Below are 10,328 nucleotides of genomic sequence, written 5' to 3'. Positions count from 1 at the left end.
GCGGATTTCCTGCCAGGCTTTTTCATAAATACACTCTTTTTTGTCTTCTATGAAACAATGGTGTATATGTATCAAATTCCAACGATCACATTTATCACTGCTTCGAACGAATCTACCCGACCCACCAATTAAATTCGATTTACTGCGCCTTAAATTGTAGTTACTGCGACTGGAAGAACAGTTGCACTTCGTATTTCCCATCATTTGCAAGTCACATTTTTCCCTCTTTTTTTTATGGGTGGCACGTTTTTCCTTTTGTTTTTTTTATGAGTGGCACTCCGCTTCCTTTTGTATCAAAAAAAAAAAACGAATATATATATATATATATATATATATACACACACCTTTTTTTTTACATAAATCCATGGTTGAAACAAGTAATAACCGTTTTGAGTTATGTATAGATGGATGTTGAAACGAGTTTGGAATGCTTTAAGGCCTACCATTTTCCACTCTTTAATATAATAGTATAATACTAACTGACTAAATGGCCAATAACTTTTATTTCAGCGCGATTGGATGCGTCAGTTAAGAAAAATTAGGTCCAGGTGAGATACAAGCCATGGTGGTAGGCCGCCAACGACGGCCGTTTGGTATTTGGTTGGGGTGTTGCGGTCATTCGGCTTTTCATTTTTCTTGGCTCGTTGGGTTTGAAACGCTTTGTCCGCAGTCGAAAAAATTATTAGTCTGCGGTTCTTAAGTCTATCAAGGAGTTTCAAAGTAGAGAACCATAGAACTTCAGCAAGAAGATAATTTCTCTTGATTAGGTTCACTGAGTTTGGTGAACTCACACAAATAATTTAGGTCCGAACCCAATAGCAAAACCATGGAATGAATCCCGATCCAACCAGCTATAGACTTCAACGTCTTGGGGCTTCAACATAGAGCGAGTGGACCTTATATTGGTCCTAGTAAAAAGGAGGGGGCTACCCCTATTTCGAAATATTTGGACAGTAATGAATGATGGTGTGGTCTTTCAGTTTAAGCATATTTTATGTAGTCGATCACTTTGGAGACTCTATAGGTAGAAGAAGAGAAGTTGAGCGTGACTTATTATTTTCTAATGTTATTGAATATATCTGTACTAGAAATGTATGATCCTAGTGAAAAAGGAGAGAAATAAATGATTAATGCGAAACCCCTTTACTTCCCTATGTGAATAGGAAATCCAATGTCTAGGAGGAATCCAGCATTAACCACAAATATAACAAAACGCTGACTATTGGTATGAATGCACTACATTAGGGAGAAGAATTCCTCACCGCAATCTCGCCTTCCCTACTGGCTACTATGTGGTGGTCAAAACCAAATTTTGTTTCGCTTTCGCTGAAGAGACGAGACCCCACCGCAGTCTACTTTGACTTCAATGACCAAGCTTACGCCTTACAGTCGCAAGTCCACTAGAGATAAGATGCAGCTAATTACGTTTTTGGAGACGCTTATGACATAAAAACAGAAGCAAGTTCTTAGAAGTATAAAATATTCATCAGAGTTAAAAACATCACGGGGAGATCAGTCATCGGTTTTCGTGCACTTGACTCGATTTTTTTCCTTCTCGGAGCTGAAGTTAGGGTGGAAGTGGAGATTTCGGTGGACAGTGGAACAGAGAACCCGCCATTGTCTCCGCCATCATCGCCGAAGGAACCCTCGGATCCCTTGTTATTTGTTAAGCCGTAATCCGCGCTGGGTTACAGCGGGCCGGTCTCCTCCAACTTTCTCGTTCAAGTTATCTTTTCCTAGCGGTAAAATATATTAAATCCCTTTTCCTCAAACAAGCCGGAATTTCAGCGAAAAACTTGAGAGTAAAACGGCATAATTTTTTTAGATTGGAGTAAAACGGCGTAATTGAACGGTACGGTCCACACATTGGCAGCTTTAGATACGTGGCATCTGCGAGTGCGGAAAACTCACATGGGCTGCACATGACCCTTTGCGGCTATTCATGTTTCTCGCCTCTCACAAGTGTTCTTGCCTGACCATCTTGGCTCCCACCATGTTCGTTCATGTTTTCCTTTTATTTCTTATTTTGGTGATTGCTTTCTCAACCATGGGTGAACTTTTTTTTTCCTTCCCATCAAGCAAGGTATTAATTCTAACCATGGTTTCCCGGATACTTTATATCCGCATTTGTGGTGATTGTTGCCGCAACTGAAAATCGGCCCCATTGAGGCACTAAGCTGCCGGACGATCAACTGTTTAAACGGTAAAGACGGTTGAAGGTTGGCATGTATCTCCAAGATGGTAATGTGGTGGCAGTTGTGCTTAGATGGTGATAACTTCAATCTTGGTCGCTCCCAAAATAGCACTAGAAGGAGCAAATTGTGCCTGAATCTTCACTTTGTCACATCCAACCTAAAACATCAAAAATAAGGGAGTCATCTTACCATAAAGTATCAGACGAATGACCCTTTACTGCCTAAATTAGGCGGTCTCTCGGAGAACAACGAAGGTGTTGTGAGAGTAGTAGAGTGTCAGCACAATAGCATAAGCAAGGCTCGAAAGTACTTACCTAGAAGGTCCTCCCATAAAGGTTTATATAAACGAGGGTTGATACCGATCGCCGAAGAGTTCAAGAGTGTGGATCGATCATTTTTGATAATCGATTGCACATCTCGAGGATCATGCATCAGTGTGTTGCCCGCACATCTGCTTATTCGTCATGAAATTATGAAAATTGTTGGGGATTGTGGCCGAAGTGTTGCCAATTGAGGGCAAAGTTTAAAATTTCAAAGACTCTTTATGCGCATATCTGGCTTTGATCGATTAGTTGAAGATTTTATTGCGAGTTCTGATTAGTTAGTCTACCAATATCAATTGTATTCGATTCTGAGATATATCAGCTACCATGTAAGATTGGTGCTAGGTATGACTTTCTTTAGATGATTATTTCAATTTAAGTGCTTGATCTCGTGTTTTTTTCTTTCAACTGCTTGTTGTTTTTCCTTTTCGATTTTTGGAGCCATATTTTCAATTTTTTTATGAACAATGATACCCTTAAAGATTTGTTTGGATGCCAAAGATTTTAGTAGACCGACAAGATCTTCAGAAAAGATTTTTAGTTTTAACGCTATGCGAAAACAAGCATAGTTTATAGAGTTTGGGGCCGCCAACGGTAGCTGATCCGTGATTTTTATGGCTAGTTAATCTCTTTGCAATAAGATGATTTCGGGTATCAATGAATACAGAAACTGATTGTATTTTGAGCTTGTCAATCTCTTCGCACAAACTGAATTGAAATGTATCGACAAATTAGAACTCAAAGTAAGAAGATTTTGTCCGGCCAACAGAATCTTCGAGCATCCGAGAAGGCCGTAAACTTCTTTATTGAACCAACTTTTAGATTTGGGTTTAGTTGTACAAATAAGATTTATTGCTATTAATAATATCACTTGGAAATCACTTATTGGCATGCTTTAGACCTCTAGTCATCTTTGGACCACTCCACTGCTTTTTGATTTGAATTGCCCCAATTAAAAATAGAAATGGTAATTATGTGTGCTCTTTCCACTTCTCTATCTTGCTTTTGATTTCCAGTTGGTCCATTCAACGAATAACTTTTGCTTTTTGAATATCCAGAGTGAGATCGCTTTTACTTTGAACGATTTATTCTTTTCACCTCTTAACATAAATTTGTCAATGCAGATTGAATTCTTGATGAGAAACATCAATCTCGTCCTCAAATTTTTGAACTCAAGAAATAGAAAATTCCATTTATTATGGCTACGGTGGCCCACCGAGCGACATCTAGAACCACTAAATAGTTTGTACTAGGATGGACGAATTATATTAATCTAATATAAGTACAACCACATAAGTCAGAAAATAAAATATATCAAAAAAAAATAATAAGGCTGCACCATCCATTCGCAGCATCTTTTCAGAGTAAGCGACAATAAAGGATGCAACTTAATCCACAGCTTTATTTGTCTAATGATAAATATGATAAATATGACTCTAACCTGAAGATAGTATAATTTCCTTACACAATGTATTCGATCATGTCTCCTCCAAATAGATGAAGTTCGCTCATAAGTATAATCTTATGTAACTGACTCTTGCCATGGCCGTTCTAAAAGAAATTGGGTAAAATCCGCCAAAGCGGGGAAGCCTTAACCGTCTCTCCTTCCAACGAACACAGCTAAAGCATTCACTTTGTAGACTTTGCTCCATTTGATTTAGGGTAGTTATATTTTGTCTCGTAAAGAAGAATACATGTATCAAATCTTACGGCCCTTCCCTGTATGATCCCACTCAGTTTTCTATAAGCTCAATGACTCCCTGTGGGATTGATTATCAAATATCCACCAATCTCCTAGAAATCTTTCTGATCTACTTCACATAACAACCAACAAAAATGTCCCACGTAATCTAGTTCTCTCTAAGATAAATTAAATTAAAAGCAGAGATGCGAATCGACAGGCGGACACCCCAGTCCCCGCGTATTAAAAATTTCCAACGAATTACATGCGACAAACTTACATGGATTTGGCCCGGATCTGCTCCATAAAAATTTCCATGCGAGCTTGGGTCGGCTACATATAACGAAGATGACGGCAATACCATCAGTACAGTTAAAAACTAGGACCACTTAAAAAAGGGGAAAATAAATAAAGAGAACCTCGATGGAAGTGGCGATTCCCTGCGGGCAAAAAGAGCGAAGCATCTGCCGGGAAAGGAAACCGCAATCAACGCCTTCCCGCCGAAAACGCGAAACCGATATTTAAATTTAATTTTTCTCGGGACAAGTTACCGACTGTGACCGGCACGTCCCCGGTATAACGGCTTGCGCCAGTGCTGTCACGGCGACGGCACCGTGACTGCCCGCCACCGACGAGACAACGTGTCAGTTGGTCTCGCAGGGCGGGCCCCACAATCAACTGCCCGTCTTCAAAGTGGAATCGCCCAAAAAAAAGGGAATACGTTTCCCAAAGGAATCTTGAACCCAGATCTGTTTCACTAATAGCATACTGCTTCTCGACGTTTCCCGGACTCGGTTCTCATCTCTGATAAATGTGGCGTTTGGAGTAGGGGAATGGTCGGGTCGGATCGGATCGGGTCGGGTCGGGGTTGTATCTTTACGAAGACCGCTGGATCATCCACTGGACTCTTTGAGATGTGTGCTGGCCGGTGAATGATGAAGTTACTGAGTGTTTGTGTGGTGGGTGATCCAGCGGAATCGCGTGTAGGAAGGTGAATGCTTCTTTTTTTTTTTTTTTTTTTGGTAGAAACGGCATTTCATATAACTCTAACTTGAGTACATCCAGCCAAATCAAAGGAAAGCAAAGAGTAAAGGGTGGGAGGAATATCTCCTGCAGATGTCCATATGACCTCCCCTGAATGCCGGGCAACAAAAGAGGCAACCCAGTCTGCCACACTGTTCGCCTCCCGAAAAACATGTACGGCCTGGAGGTCACTCAGCTCCTGAGCCACTCGCCTAACCTCACGGATGAGGGGATGACCATCACCAAATCTGTCCACTCCTCGTATCCAATCGATCACAACAGAGGAATCTCCCTCAAGACATATATGCTCAGCACGAAGTACCCGCCTCGCATATGCTATGCCCTCCCAGGCTGCCCGCAGCTCTGCCCCAACTGCGGTGAATCCCGGCGTACGGCATCCGCCAGCAGCAATCAGCCTACCCCGATAGTCTCTGATAACAAAGCCAGCTCCTCCTGACACCCCGTCCACCGACATACTACCATCAAAATTCACCTTTAGATAACCAAGGGGTGGGGGTACCCAAGAAACTAGGGCAAACCTGGGCGCTGTGACAGCTGAAAGAGTACCCCAGATGTCCCTGGCTATCCCAGAAGTGAAACTAATGGCAGCTGTAGTAACCTCCCTGGCATAAAGCATGGCTCTGTCCACCACCCGCCGTGGGGGTAAACGCCTACCCTCAAAGATGCCAGCATTCCTGTCCAACCAAATAGAATAAGCCAAATATACCCAGCAAATGCCGGCCTCAACAGTGCTGGGCCTCCTCATGGAAACCCTCAAGCAATGAATCAGATCCTGTGTCGACTCGACTGAGTGGGGTAACACGGATGGTGATAGGCGCCAAATCTCCCTAGCTCTGGGACACTGCAGAAGAGCGTGATCAATCGTCTCCTCGATCTCTGTGCACACCTCACAACACTGAGTAATCCTCATACCTCGCCTAACAAGCAAGCTCCTGGTCGGTAGGCAGCCCCATGCCACCTTCCAGATGAAGAGCGCCACCCGCGGGTGAACCCGCATCCTCCAAATCCATCCTCCCTCTATCTGCCGTGCTGGCTCTCGGCACAGTAACGTGTGAATATCCCTGGCCCACACCTGAGATCTCCCTGATGGCATCCAAACTAGTCTATCCAACCCCTCTCGGGCAGGGATATGTAGGGCCAGGATCATCTCTGCCAACTGCTCCCCAAAGGTCTCTCTGATCAAGTCCATCCTCCAGCGATCACCCTCTGGCTCCATAAGATCTCTGACCCTGAGGCCGGCTAACCTCGACGTATCCACCATAACTGGTAATCTGCTAATCGGCTGCTCCGTCACCCAGCAATCCTCCAACACATCAATGGACCGCCCATCTCCAATGGCCCATCTAATCGCGGGAAGCACCAGCCCTGCCCTGGCACAAATCTCTCTCCACACCGGTGAATGGCGACGTCCAGCATGGGACCCAGGCACTAGGACACCATACTTGGCCCTCATCAGTGAAGACCACATGCCACCTGGCTCCAGCACAAATCTAGCAGCGTGCCATGCCGCTAGGACCTCTCGTCTCGCCACCAAGGACTGCACCCCCAACCCACCATATCTCGTTGGCTGACATACAACCTCCCATGCCATAAGAGGGATACCCCCCATCTCTGTTCCTCCCCCAAATAAAGTTCCTATAGATCTGCTCAATTTTCCTCACTGTCGCTACTGGAATAAGAGAGTTGGATAGTAGATAGACAGGGATAGAGGAAAGAACTGACTGTACCAGAGTAATCCTGCCCATCATGGATAGTGAGTGAAGGTGAATGCTTCTTTCGCGTGAACATACGGTCCACGACATCTCTTCACCGGCATTTGGACTTACGGTCTTTATCTTTGGCCTTTTTTGTCTGGTTGGGATTAGATCTCCTGTGGTCCCGGGAGCTTCTCCTCCTCATCCAGTGAAGAAAGTACACTAGTGTAGGGTATCCTTCACTTTAATAAAGTAATAGGTGTTAGCCTTTATTTGTTACATGAGTGCAGTTCCATTACTTTGATCCAAATCACCATTTTCAAATCACATTAATATAAAGAGAAAAACAAAAAAAAGAAAGAAAAAAAAAGTGATTTTATTTCTCTGTGCCTTCATATTCAATGTATCTGAGGAGTTATATATACTTATGTACAGATTCCATAAATAAAAAATAATATAGGTTAATATAAGATCTTACTAACAATGAAAAATATTATAAGGGATATATGTTGTCATGTGATCCCTAAAACCACTTTAACAAGATTATGCTAACAAAAAAAACTAATATAGGTAGACATAGAATTACGCCGATAAAAAAATTATATTATAAATGATGCAGACTGTTACATGATCTTTAAAATTATTCTAACATCCTCCTTTAAATTCAAGATGTTACTATATATGCCAACTTGAGTTTGGAAACTCGATCACGAATGTACTGAAAAATTGGTATACTAGATAAAGAGCTGAAGTAGCAGTTCAAAAGCTAATGTAGCAGATTAGGAGCTGACATAACAACTCGAAAATTAATATGGTAGACTGATTTGTGTGATTGGCGTGACTGACTGACATGTCTGTCGATATGGTTGATTAGCTTGCTTGATGATGTGATAGCGAGAAAACACAAAGAAGATGATACTTACGGCGAGGACAGATCTCAGAGAGAAGGCAACCAAAACTCGACGATGCTTGTAGATGAAAGCACCACGAAAGAAGAGAAAGAGACCTTGAACTGAATGATGAAGGAGCCGAAAGCAGCCTGGTCCTGTCCCAGAGTTGAGGATATTGCGGTTATCCCGCCAACCGGATCTCGTTGATGTGACAAAGTCCGAGCACTATCGCATCCCACATAAACCTGTGGACTGATGACAACACCTCCATGATGGAGGCCTTCATGGCCGCCACCACCGACCTCGAGAGCTTCCCTTGGGCGGCGACGCCCGCTGCCTCGATGGAGGAATAGAAGCACCAAAAGTGGGTGCTGAGGGAGCTTAACTCCCTCATTTCCAGTGGCGCTAACGTGTCCTTGCCAGACATGGAGGAACAAGAGCACCAGAAGCGAGTGCTTAAGAAGTTTAACTCCCTCATCTCTAGTGGCATCGGCATGTCCTCGCCCAACATGACTGTAGAGAAGGAGGTCACCAACATAGAGGAATAAGAGCACCAGAAGCAGGTGCTAAGGGAGTTTAACTCCCTCATCTCCGGTGGGTGCCGACGTGTTCTCGCCCAATGAGGCTGTGGAGGAGGAGGTCATCGACACGGACGAACAGGAGCACCAAAAACAAGTGCTGAGGGAGCTTAACTCTCTCATCTCTCGTGATGCCGACGTGTCCTCATCCGACGAGGCTATAGAGGGTTGGAGCCCGCGCTCACCATATCGCCATCGCCCGAGCAGAATCGCCTATAGCCACGACGCATCCGAGGATCCCCCGAACCTTCACTCTGATCGGGGATATCGAGAAGAGAACGAAGAAACGACGGCTTCTACGATCGAGGGAACCCCAAATCGAATGGCAGAGGGACTTAGATGGATCAACCAAGGAAGCGGCAGGAGGGCTTTGTCAAGCCGGCCAAGACTGGCGAAGGAAAACGCCCTGCGGCAGGGCAGGTGATGATCTTGAAGCGAGGAGAGCCATTGGATGCGTTTAGGAAGCTGAAGGCGGCAGCGACGGCGGTGTTCGAGAGGGGGAGGATGGGGCAGGATCCAGAGATGGTCCCGAAGTAGATCGGTATGGGAGGGGGAGTCTGAAGACCGCAGTGGCGGCCACAGTGTTGTACACCGAGTCAACCTTCCTGGTCTCATCATTGCCGGGCTCGCTACCAAGGGTCTGTAAAGACTCAAAGCGATCTACAGATTTGAGAGGTGGAATCAGATCGAAGAGAGGATGGGGAGTTAGGGATTCCCTATCTTCCCTCTCTAAGATGGAGAGTTAGGAATTTCTCTCAGATTTGAAGAAGGGGGTTTTGAAAGCCATCGTGGCCGAAGCCCCGGCTACCCCCCCAAACAAGGCAGGAGAAACAAAAGATCTGCAAGCGATGATGACCACAAGAAAGGCGGAAGAGATGATGACAGCAGGTTACGTGATCGATGGCCCTGATACCATGTTGAAATATTTAGAAAAAAAGAGAAAAACAAAAGAAAAAGAGAGAGAGAAAAGTGATTTTATTTCTTTGTGCCTTCATATTCGGTATATCTCAGAAATTATATATACTCGTGTACAGACTCCATAAATAAAAAATAATATAGACTGATATAATATCTCACTAATAATAAAAAATATTATAGGTGATATAGGTTATCATATGATCCCTAAAATCACTCTAGCAAGATTATGCTAATAAAGAAAACTAATATAAGTTGACATAGAATCATGTTGATAAAGAAAAATATTATGAGTAATGCAGGTTGGTATGTAATTCCTAAAATTATTCTAACATGATACATGCACCTCAAAATTCTTATCTGAGCAATAGTTTTTTTTTAATGCATGGGTAACTTTTTTAGTTTGTAGTAAATTAACAAAATAATTTGTACTGTATTAGTCTCACATAGTGTTAAAATTATGCAGTCCCAAGACGTCGCAATCTCAGGCGATGCTTTTATTTTCCTCCTCTTATAGTTGTTATTAATGCCCTAATTTAATTATTCTGCTCGATGAGTAGATGCATCCAATATCGCTCTCCCATAAATTATCTCACTAAACGTTGCAATCAGTACTTTGTTTCTTTGAACCAGTGAATATATGTATCATTTATCCTTTTTTTGGGTACATTTAGGTGGGAGACAAGCCTAAGGAAGGTAATCTTTTATATGCTTTCATCTGTATCAACTTTTAGTTCCATGTTAATCGATGGTGACATGAGCTTCTATAATCATCATTCAAAGGCTACTATCGTGCAATATGCCACTGGAAGCATGAACAGAAAAGTTTGCCATAAGTCTGGTACAAAATTCCCACCCCCATCATGGACGTGTCCTTGGTCTCTCATAAGTGCAAAAAGAATCTCTATTCTCTTGGATTACATAATGTGCATACGAAGTTACCATAGACTTCTACTTCATAATTTGAACTTGGCTAAATCAATCAGATCCTCACCAGACTTGGCAGAA

This window comes from Phoenix dactylifera, chromosome 5 (assembly GCF_051530095.1).
Source record: "Phoenix dactylifera cultivar Ajwa chromosome 5, Ajwa_hap1_PhDact_Kaust_v1.1, whole genome shotgun sequence".
NCBI classification, from domain to species: domain Eukaryota; kingdom Viridiplantae; phylum Streptophyta; class Magnoliopsida; order Arecales; family Arecaceae; genus Phoenix; species Phoenix dactylifera.
Note: the sequence above shows the minus strand (reverse complement) of the source record.